The sequence below is a fragment of the Mytilus trossulus genome, chromosome 9, assembly GCF_036588685.1.
Source record: "Mytilus trossulus isolate FHL-02 chromosome 9, PNRI_Mtr1.1.1.hap1, whole genome shotgun sequence".
NCBI classification, from domain to species: Eukaryota; Metazoa; Mollusca; class Bivalvia; order Mytilida; family Mytilidae; genus Mytilus; species Mytilus trossulus.
This window is the reverse complement of record NC_086381.1, coordinates 15,052,468-15,064,948: the sequence shown is the minus strand read 5'-3', so window position 1 is coordinate 15,064,948 and position 12,481 is coordinate 15,052,468.

Below are 12,481 nucleotides of genomic sequence, written 5' to 3'. Positions count from 1 at the left end.
CATGTATGTGTGATTGAAAAACTTACGTTAAGCTATTATATGTTTGAATTTGTTACTGATGTACTGCACCATCATGATTATGTTTATTAAGATTAAGTTAAATTCTGTATTGCAGTTATACCTAGCTTTATACTCAATACATCTTGAGATTTTACCTTTTTCAGTTTTTAATACAGGTATATTATGTCATTTGAGAATGACTCCTGTCCCTTTTTCAAAACTGAAATGCATGTATGTTTTTCCTCACATCTCATGAGTTTGCAAAATTCTTTCAATGATTGTAAAAAGACAGGAATTGACTTTTTTAAAATGTTACTGTGTAATTTGAAAGAGAATACATTGAATGTGTCTACACACATGACATTGGTATATGTGTAGTTCCTGCAAGTTTGCCGCAAGTTTGCCACAAAAATTTGCCGCAAGCTTGCAGCAAACAATTGCCGCAACCTTGCGGCAAATCTAATTTGCATAATTGTGATGTGTTTGCCGCAAGCTTGCAGCAAACTTCATTTGCATGGTAAAATGGTTGCGGCAAGTTTGCAGCAAACATTTGCTGCAAGCTTGCGGCAATGTTTGCTGCAAACTTGCGGCAAATGTTTGCCGCAGGGCTTATTTTTCGGTAAGGGTTCTTTCATATGAGCCTTTTTATATCCTTTTTGTGTACATAATGTTAAGCTAATTCTATTTCTAATTCTCTTTTATAAACCAGTATAGTTACATGTATCAGATTTGTAATGTAATTGTTTGTGTTCTACTCTAGATAGTGTCAGTGTTATACTGAGATTATTTGGCATTGCGGGTGATGACAAAATAGCAGGATAGCCAGCGATTCCTTCAGTTTTTTTGTAACTTTGAGTTGTCCCTTTCGGATTTGTAGATCGGTAAATTATGTTCGCCTTCATTTAGATTAATTAAAACTGTACCATGACTTTGTAGCTTTATTCCGTCACTGGATTGACACGATACATTACTACAGTAGACAGGAAGATAAACACAGTAGATATGATGACATGGCAGCAACGTCAGGTGATCGTTATCCACCAGTAGTTATTGTTGGCACATGGAAAGATGATGTGACCTCGGAAACAGACAAGGTATATGATATTTGTTCTAATTTTGAAGGTTGAATCGAAACAATATTATCTAAAAATAATAAAAACACTTTTGTATAAAGTGCTGAACATTTTTATTCTACCAATTTAATATTGTGACCATTTTACCAAAAAGTTCACGTCAGCTGGCTGGTACCTTCAATTACTTATTTCAATCACTTTGCGTCAACCATTCCTTGTCAAGCGTATGTTGTATATCTTCCGGAAACATTTCTCATAACGTCATTTCACTGAAACTGCTGAATGGAATGCAACCAAAGTTTGTCTGATTCATATATAGGATGTTGACTATACAAATTGCCGAACAACCATCACAGTTGCCATACCTTTGCCACACTCATCATTGGAGTATCAAAATTAAACTTTTCCACAATCATCGTTAGGGTTTTTGAATAAAACTTTGCCATGATCAATATAAGGGTATCTACATTTAACTTTGCCATGATCATCATAAGGGTATCTACAATAATCTTTACCATTACCTTCGTTAAGGTATCTACATTTAAATTTGTCAGGTTCATCATTAGGGTATCTACATTAAACTTTGTCATGATCATCATTAGGGTATTCAAATTAAACTTTTTCATATCATCATTAGGGTATCTAAATTAAACTTTGTCATGATCATCATTAGGGTATCTAAATTAAACTTTTTCATATCATCATTAGGGTATATAAATTAAACTTTGCCATAATCATTATAAGGTTATTTTAATTAAACTTTGCCATAATCATTATTAGGGTATATAAATTAAACTTTGCCATAATCACCATTAAGGTATCTAATTTCTCCGTTTAATCGTTGCATCTTTTTAATGTTGTATTTGTTCTTTTTTTGTCTCTGGTGTTAGCTGTTGGTTTTGTAGAAATAGAATCATAAAATAATTTACGGGATTTAACTCTTTATATAACTTGGGCGCGTATTTTTTAGTCAATCAGAACCAATCCCCTCATGCATGAAATAATAAAAATTTGCAGTTTTTAGATTTATTAAGACGTCTTCCAACGTCGGACAGAGTACACGCTGCCAAAAACAACAGCCAATCCCGCTGACCGAAAAAAAACCTTATTTTGAACTTGTCGGCATGTTAATAGAACCATCTTAAAAATTGATTGTATAGGGGTTTTACTCCATGCACAACAATAAATGATACATGTATCTCATCAGTAAAGTATTCATCACAGCATATCCTTGTCCGATTTTCAATATGTTGATTTGATGAATTAGATCATTGCAGAATCAATTGTTCATCGTGTGTAGATTACCAGCCGTGTAATATCAAATTAAGAAGGTGGGTTATATTTTCGAACAAGTCAACTCTGCACAAGAGACGAACTGACACAGAATTAAACAACTAAAGATCATCGAAATGAAATATGTAAACTAATTCAAACGAGAAGACCAACGGCCTGAATTTGCTTACATTAAACGACAAACAAATATGATATACACCACGAAAGACTACCACTAAAGTACTAACTCCTGAGTTGGGATAGCCACCTAAATAACGGGGGGACTTGTTTGCTACCCTCTTTCTAACCTAGGACAGTGTTGTAACAGAACAACAATTGCACACACTATAAAAATCAGTTGAAAAGGAACTAACTTATTAGATCAATACAAAGCAAAAACAAGTATCAAAAACCATAAAAAGCACTATATTGATCTTTCAACCATTAACGCTGTTGTTGGTTTTATTATCTTAGTCACGCGTATTAATGCCTCATGAAATAAAAGCAGGTCTGAATATGGGTAAAATATTTATATTACCAACAAAAATTTACGCAATAATTTATTTTCTTAGGATGTATTTACACACGTCAACCAATTACAAGTATATCAATTAGTAAACATGCTGTTTTCTGATCATTAGGTTTGGTCATGCCTTGTTTTTCACGATCCAAATAATGCGTTGAATGATTTTTCACGATTTTTCACGATCATTTTAATAAAAAGAAATTACAAAAACAGACTTTTAAGTAATTGCATGCATATATTTTACTGCACTACATATTAAGATTTAGTTTTAAATATTTCATGATATATTGGAATGTAAATTCTATAGTTGCAAAACTTGATTTTTCTTAGAGATTTACATAAGATTGTTTGTCGCCTTATGCTGTTTTCTTAAAAAGTGCTGCATTTTTTTTTCATTTATTAAGTGCACAGTTTTTTTTTTAAAGAAGTTGAATTATTTTGAAAGACATTGTTTTTTTTTCTAAGTTGTTCCACCCTTTGGAACTACAGCAGATTGCATTTACGATCTGATCGCTTTTATTTCCCACCGTAAGTTAATCTTTCACGATCAATTGTCTCGATAAAACGAATGACACCCGCGGGAATGTTCACTCATCTCATATATTTACCACACGGTTGACATTCAGTTTATCGAGATAAATAATTGTGAAAGAATACATAACAGTAGTCAAGTATTGTGATTCGATCGTAAAATCTCTGGTTCCGGATCGTGAATTGAACAGATATGTGCAAGGGTTCAATATGATTTTTTTCATAATGACATAACTACTGTCCTCCCAAAAAGGTAAGTTCATTTGAATGAATCAAATGGTTCTTAAAGATAGTTTGTCAAAGCATAATAAGAAACTCGGTAAAAACAGAAATTTTACATACAATTGATATTTTGGATCATGAACAATTATTTGCCGCTTTTTGAAGATAGTGAAAAGGATTGTTAAAGATCCGATGCTACGAATACGTTCAAATTATTCTTCAATTATATAATAATTTACATTTGTTATTGGTTTAGAATAGGAAAAAAACTAGACTTTCACGAGTTACTTTTGTTGGTAATGCATAGGGTGCAAGTGAATTGTCAATACCTACTTCGTTTATCAAAGTAATAATATTTTTTTACCTTATTTCATGGTTTAGTTTTGTGTTCATGTCCGTATCACGGATATGTTCATCTAAAGGGTAACTAATATGTGATGTTATTATAACGGTTAGGTGCGCATTTTCGACTAGAAAGGTTTCAACTAACCTTGGCCTCATAATCATGCATCACTGGAAAATGTTTATTTTATGTTGTTTGGTCTTTTGCATATGTACATTGTACTTGTATACTGTAGGCCACTGTATTTGGTGTATGGTGTCCATGTTTCTCTGCATTGCCACGCTCTTTGCACGTTAAGAACCCTTGCAACAACTCTTTTAGGGTTCCTTAGATGGCCTGTTGCAAGGCAAAATTTCTGTACCTATCCAATATACCCTCATTTTCCAGTGACAGTCCAAACTTCCTCGACAGTCATTCCAAACGGCCTCTTTTATGCCAAGACCTAAAAATTTAATTTATTGTGAACGTCCTGACAATGCATGAAATATTTGCCACAGGATGTTAAGCAACAAACAATCAATCAAACCTTTTGTATAAAAAGACCGGTGATTATTAAGTCTGATGTTGAATTTAGTTTCTGTTTCACGTACATTCTGCAGCTTAATAGTTCGATAAGTAAGAATATAAATACTATTTTCCCTCTTGCAATTCGATGTAACATATGTTGTTTCGCTGCTTTGTCATTGTGCTGCTGAAAGAGTGGTCAGTGTTGGCGACTTTACAGCACTTACAATTGTTTCTTCCGCATTGTTAGTAACACCCAATTTTAAAAGTATCTTATTTCTTAACTTTTGATGTGACGAGTATGTCTTTGAGATTTGTGGGTCTGCGATAGGCAATAACTGGATGTGATGGAAAAATCGTGTAAGGTAGAGTCATGTGCGATAAGACGTCAGTGCTTGCGTATAGTAGATGAAATATTTATCAAAAAGGTATGGAAGGTGATAAAAAACAGAATTATATCTGCGCAGGTCGTGTTATCTTTGTATTCCATGAGGGTATCTCAATCTTTTTCTTGTGCTTTATCAAAAGCGTGTGTGATGTTTTTGGTTTTGTATCTTAATTATTTCAGGTTTTTTTTTTTCCCAAACGAGAGTTGGATTCCGAGGAGCAAATTCGCTTTAGTCGGATGGCTTGACTGTAAGGTACACTCCTGGAGCAGTGTTTCGGTTGACAACTTTTTTGAGGAAGGAACTGGTGTTTATCAGTTTCCTTTGTTTGGACATCAGTTGACATGACCCCGTATTTTATAAATGTGCTGGTGTCGAGAAACCCAATTTTCTCGCTTGAAAATTCAGATGTAAATGTTATTGAATGATTGAACTGATTACAATGATCGAAGACATCTTGTAAATGTTCTGTTTTATCGTCCCATTTCATGTCAATATCATCATTAAAACGGAGTCATGCCAAGGGTTTGTATGGCATATTCAGAAGGGTGCGCTCTTCGAGATCCCTCATACAAATATTGGCAAACAAAGATGCCCTTTTTGTTCCCATACTTGTTCCGTCAATCTGTAAAAAGTGCTCGTCGTTGACATTGAAGTTGTTGTTTTCAAGCACTGCCTTGAGCAATTGAACTAGACAGCCAGTTTGGGGATGTTTATCCTTTTGAGTGTACAATACTTTTTCACACGCGGCTATTCTTTCATCTTTTTGGAATATGTGTGTATAAAGAACACACATTCATTGAAACCAAAATTGTGTCAATAGGTAAAGGACTTAAGGAATTCATTTTCTTTCAATAGTCAATTGTCTCTTGGTAGTTTTTCAACATGTAATCTAATATGTGGTAATCAACAAATTCTGATTTTTTTTCTGTGGGATTGCCATTATGTTTAAAAAAAGAATTGAAGTCCTTTAAATCACTTGGTGGGCCGCTAGTCTAAATACCACATGCGGAGATTGTCGGTAAGATTAATTAGTTACACAGTGTGCTAGTGGCCTAATACGATATATATGTGGTCAGTAAATCCCACATGGAATTTACTTACCCTATATATATCGTATTAGGTCACTAACACACCATGTCACTAATAGTTCATAGAACTAAAGGAAGTACTACAACAAAAAAGGTTACATGGACATTGGTTATTGTTCAATCTCAAATTGGTAATACAAAATGCGTTTTGCGATGTTAGATATCGTAAATGGTTAACCTTTTTGTGTTTAAACGTTACATACCCATATTATTGACTAAATAGCTGTGTTACGTAGATAGGTCTAACAAAAATGTACTTTTCACTTCTAAAAACCCATAATTACTACCAGGGACAAGAAAACAATTGAACATTTTTTTTTCAAAAGTGCAACGTGTAACAAACGTAATATAAGCGAATAAGTAACAGATAAGTAATAGGGTATCAGTCGACAGCTGAAACGGATAAATACGCGCTAATAGTGTTTTATCACCGCTAAGAACGCAAACTTACTACCAAAGACCAGAAAACAATTGAAAATATTTTTTTTAAGAGGTGCAACGTATAACAAATGTATTTTTAATCGATAAGAAAATAATAAGTAACAGGGTATAAGTCGAGCGCTTAAACAGATAACTACATGTTAATGGGGTTATTTCACCTATAAGAACCCATAGTTACCACCAGAGGTAAGAAAACAATGGCCTTTTTTTTTATAAAAGGTGCAACGTATAACACACGTATTATACCGAATTAGGAAAGAATAAGTAACAGGATATCATTTGAGTGCTGAAACGGGTAACTACACGTTTAAAGGGTTATTTTAACTCTTAGAATCAATACTTACCAACTGAAAAAAGAAAAACGATTTTTTAAAGGTGCAACGGATAACACACGTATTATAAGCGAATAAGGAAAGAATAAGTATTATATTCAATATTTCGAGTTCAGTACAATATTAATGCAGCTAGGTAGCTACAGTTTCAATCTATCACACATCACCCCATAACCGGTTTAGCGCTAAAACGGTTGCATAGGGATTCATAGGGTTATTTCTCTTGAAAGAACCCATAGTGCTACCAGACGTAAGAAAATAATTGACTTTTTTTTTTAAAACGGTGCAAAGTATAACAAAACGTATTATCAGGGAATAAGTAACGAATAAGTACCAGGCTATCAGTCGAGTGCTGAAATGGGTACTTACGCACTAAAAGGATTGTGTCTTTTTTTTAAAAACAATAATTCCCGCCAGACATAGGGGAAAAAAATTATTTTATTTTAAGTTGCAACGTATGACACGTATTATAAGCGAATAAGTAACATGGTATCAGTCGAGCTCTGACACGGGAACATACACTCTAATCAGGTTTATCTTACCTATTAGAACCCAAAATTATCATAACAGACAAGTAATACAATTGGAAACCTTTTTTTTTCAAAGGTACGACGTATAACAAACATATTATAAGCGAATAAGGAACGAATAAGTACAGGGTATTAGTCTTGCTCCGAAACAGTGCACACGCACTCATACGGTTATTTCACCTCTTCCAACCGAGAACTAACTGCATATTAATGAATCTAAATATTATAAGGTAGAACGTTTTTAAATTCGAATAAGGAACAAATAAGTATCGTATATAAAGTAACAGGATCGGTTGAGCACATAACGGATACATACCTGTACATGTTAAAAGGGTACGTGTGCCTCAAAACAAGAACTATTACCAGAGATAAGAAAAAGAAAAGAAAAGAATTACAAGAGGGGAAAGAAAAAGAAAAATCGAATAAGTAACAAATAAGGAATAAGTATTGAATAGGTAACGAATAAGGGATAAGTAACGAATAAGTAACAAATAAGGAATAAGCAATTGGTAATGAATAAGGAATTAGAAACGAATAGGTAACGAATAAGGAATAAGGAATAAATAATGAATAGGTAACGAATAAGTAATAAGGAATAAATAATGAATAGGTAACGAATAAGGAATAAGGAATAAATAATGAATAGGTAACGAATAAGGATTAAGAAATAAGTAAGTAATAAGGAATAAGTAACCAATTTGACGACCCTACTGTTTTTGGTCCTCAATGCTCTTCAACTATGTTAATTTGAGCGTCATTGATGAGTCTTATATGTAGACGAAACGTACGTCTTGCGTAATAAGCTATCAGCCAAATCTAAAGGTTGGTATTGCCTATAAAATGACCCATAGCACTTGTACCCTAGACCCGTACGAGTTTGTAAGTAGAGGGTTAAAAGGGAGGATATGGTATCCCGGTTTACACCAATTCTTACTGAACTATTGCTGGCTGGCCAAACTAAGAGATTCTCCACATCGACCATCATACCAGAGGTAGAGGTTGGTATTGCCTCTAAAATGGTTCATAGCACTTATGCCCTAGACCCGTACGAGTTAGTCAGGAAAGGATAAGGGGGTACCCTGGTATATCACAAATTCGAAAATGAACTATTGCCGGCTGGCCAAACAAAGAGATTCTCCACATGGGCAATGATACCAGACGAAGAGGTACTTTTTGCCTTTAAAATGGCACATAGCACTTGTGCCCTAGACCCGTACGAGATTGTCAGTAGAGGGTTAAAAGGGGGGATATGGTATCCCGGTTTACCCCAATTCTTACTGAACTATTGCCGGCTGGCCAAACTAAGAGATTCTCCACATCGACCATCATATCAGACGTAGAGGTTGGTATTGCCTCTAAAATGGCCCATATCACTTATGCCTTAGACCCGTACGAGTTAGTCAGGAAAGGATAAGGGGGTACCCCGGTATATCAAAAATTCGAAAATGAACTATTGCCGGCTGGCTAAACGAAGAGATTCTCAACATGGGCAATGATACCAGAAAAAGAGGAACTTATTGCCTTTAAAATGGCCCATAGCACTTGTACCCTAGACCCGTACGAGTTTGTCAGTAGAGGGTTAAATGGGGGGATATGGTATCCCGGTTTACACCAATTCTTACTGAACTATTGCCGGCTGGCCAAACTAAGAGATTCTCCACATCGACCATCATACCAGAGGTAGAGGTTGGTATTGCCTCTAAAATGGCCCATAGCACTTATGCTCTAGACTCGTACGAGTTAGTCAGGAAAGGATAAGGGGGTACCCTGGTATATCACCAATTCGAAAATGAACTATTGCCGGCCGGCCAAACGAAGAGATTCTCCACATCGGCAATGATACCAGACGAAGAGGTACTTATTGCCTTTAAAATGGCTCATAGCACTTGTACCCTAGACCCGTACGAGTTTGTCAGTAGAGGGTTAAATGGGGGGGGGGGGGGGGTATGGTATCCCGGTTTACACCAATTCTTACTGAACTATTGCCGTCTGGCCAAACTAAGAGATTCTCCACATCGACCATCATATCAGAGGTAGAGGTTGGTATTGCCTCTAAAATGGCCCATATCACTTATGCCCTAGACCCGTACGAGTAAGTCAGGAAAGGATAAGGGGGTACCCTGGTATATCACAAATTCGAAAATGAACCATTGCCGGCTGGCAAAACGAAGAGCTTCTCCACATGGGCAATGATACCAGACGAAGAGGTACTTATTGCCTTTAAAATGGCCCATAGCACTTGTACCCTTGACCAGTACAAGTTTGTAAGTAGAGGGTTTAAAGGGGGATATGGTATCCCGGTTTACACCAATTCTTACTGAACTATTGCCGGCTGGCCAAACTAAGAGATTCTCTACATCGACCATCATACCAGAGGTAGAAGTTGGTATTGCCTCTAAAATGGCTCATAACTCTTATGCCCTAGACCCGTACGAGTTAGTCAGGAAAGGATAAGGGGGTACCTGGTATATCACAAATTCTTAAATGAACTATTGCCGGCTGGCCTAACAAAGAGTTTCTCCACATGGGCAATGATACCAGACGAATAGGTACTTATTGCCTTTAAAATAGCTCATAGCACTTGTATCCTAGACCCGTACGAGTTTGTGAGTAGAGGGTTTAAAGGGGGGATATTGTATCCCGGTTTACACCAATTCTTACTGAACTATTGTCAGCTGGCAAAACTAATAGATTCTCCACATCGACCATCATACCAGAGGTAGAGGTTGGTATTGCCTCTAAAATGACCCATAGCATTTATACACTAGACCCGTACGAGTTTGTAAGTAGAGGGTTAAAAGGGAGGATGTGGTATCCCGGTTTACACCAATTCTCACTGAACTATTGCCGGCTGGCCAAACAAAGAGATTCTCAAAATCGACCATCATACCAGAGGTAGAGGTTGGTATTGCCTCTAAAATGGCCCATAGCACTTACGCCCTAGACCCGTACGAGTTAGTCAGGAAAGGATAAGGGGGTACCCTGGTATATCACAAATTCGAAAATGAACTATTGCCGGCTGGCCAAACGAAGAGATTCTCCACATGGGCAATGATACCAGACGAAGAGGTACTTTTTGCCTTTAAAATGGCACATTGCACTTGTACCCTAGACACGTACGAGTTTGTCAGTAGAGGGTTAAAAAGGGGGATATGGTATCCCGGTTTACACCAATTCTTACTGAACTATTGCCGGCTGGCCAAACTAAGAGATTCTCCACATCGACCATCATACCAGAGGTAGAGGTTGGTATTGCCTCTTAAATGGCCCATAGCACTTATGCCCTAGACCCATACGAGTTAGTCAGGAAAGGATAAGGGGGTACATGGTATATCACAAATTCGAAAATGAACTATTGCCGGCTGGCCAAACAAAGACATTCTCCACATGGGCAATGATACCAGACGAATAGGTACTTATTGCCTTTAAAATGGCTCATAGCACTTGTACCCTAGACCCGTACGAGTTTGTCAGTAGAGGGTTTAAAGGGGGATATTGTATCCCGGTGTACACCAATTCTTACTGAACTATTGCCGGCTGGCCAAACTAAGAGATTCTCCACATCGACCATCATACCAGAGGTAGAGGTTGGTATTGCCTCTAAAATGACCTATAGCACTTATACCCTAGACCCGTACGAGTTTGTCAGTAGATGGTTAAACGGGAGATATGGTATCCCGGTTTACACCAATTCTTACTGAACTATTGCCGGCTGGCCAAACTAAGAGATTCTCCACATCGACCATCATCCCAGAGGTAGAGGTTGGTATTGCCTCTAAAAAGGCCCATAGCACTTATGCCCTAGACCCGTATAAGTTAGTCAGGAAAGGATAAGGGGGTACCTGGTATATCACAAATTCGAAAATCAACTATTGCCGGCTGGCCAAACGAAGAGATTCTCCACATGGGCAATGATACCAGACGAAGAGGTACTTATTGCCTTTAAAATGGCTCATAGCACTTGTACCGTAGACCCGTACGAGTTTGTCAGTAGAGGGTTTAACGGGCGGATATGCATGGTATCCCGGTTTACACCAATTCTTACTGAACTATTGCCGGCTGGCCAAACTAAGAGATTCTCAAAATCGACCATCATACCAGAGGTAGAGGTTGGTTGTGCCTCTAAAATGGCCCATATCACTTATGCTTTAGACACGTACGAGTTAGTCAGGAAAGGATAAGGAGGTACCCTGGTATATCACAAATTCGAAATGAACTATTGCCGGCTGGCAAAACGAAGAGATTCTCCACATGGGCAATGATACCAGACGAAGAGGTACTTTTTGCCTTTAAAATAGAACATTGCACTTGTACCCTAGACCCGTACGAGTTTGTCAGTAGAGGGTTAAAAAGAGGGATATGGTATCCCGGTTAACACCAATTCTTACTGAACTATTGCCGGCTGGCCAAACTAAGAGATTCTCCACATCGACTACCGTATAGCGGGTTATTTTCGCGGGGTGTAAATTTTCGCTTATTTTCGCGGATAGAACAAAATCGCCAAAATAAATTCCGCCAATTTAAAAGTGTACATTCAAATGTAATGTTAAAAATGTTGAATCCGCCAAAAAAATAACCGCCAAAATTTTTCGTATACCTTATTCAATGAAAATCGCGAAATTTTACACCCGCGAAAATAACCCGCTATACGGTATCATACCAGAGGTAGAGGTTTGTATTGCCTCTAAAATGGCCAATAGCACTTATGCACTAGACCCGTACGAGTTAGTCAGGAAAGGATAAGGGGGTACCTGGTATATCACAAATTCAAAAATGAACTATTGCCGGCTGGCCAAACAAAGAGATTCTCCACTTAGGCAATGATACCAGACGAATAGGTACTTATTGCCTCTAAAATGGCTCATAGCACTTGTACCCTAGACCCGTACGAGTTTGTCAGTAGAGGGTTTAAAGGGGGGATATTGTATCCCGGTTTACACCAATTCTTACTGAACTATTGCCGGCTGACCAAACTAAGAGATTCTCCACATCGACCATCATACCAGAGGTAGAGGTTGGTTGTGACTCAAAAATGGCCCATATCACTTATGCATTAGACCCGTACGAGTTAGTCAGGAAATGATAAGGGGGTACCCTGTTATATCACAAATTCGAAAATGAACTATTGCCGGCTGGCAAAACGAAGAGATTCTCCACATGGGCAATGATACCAGACGAAGAAGTACTTATTGCCTTTAAAATGGCCCAGAACACTTGTACCCTAGACCCG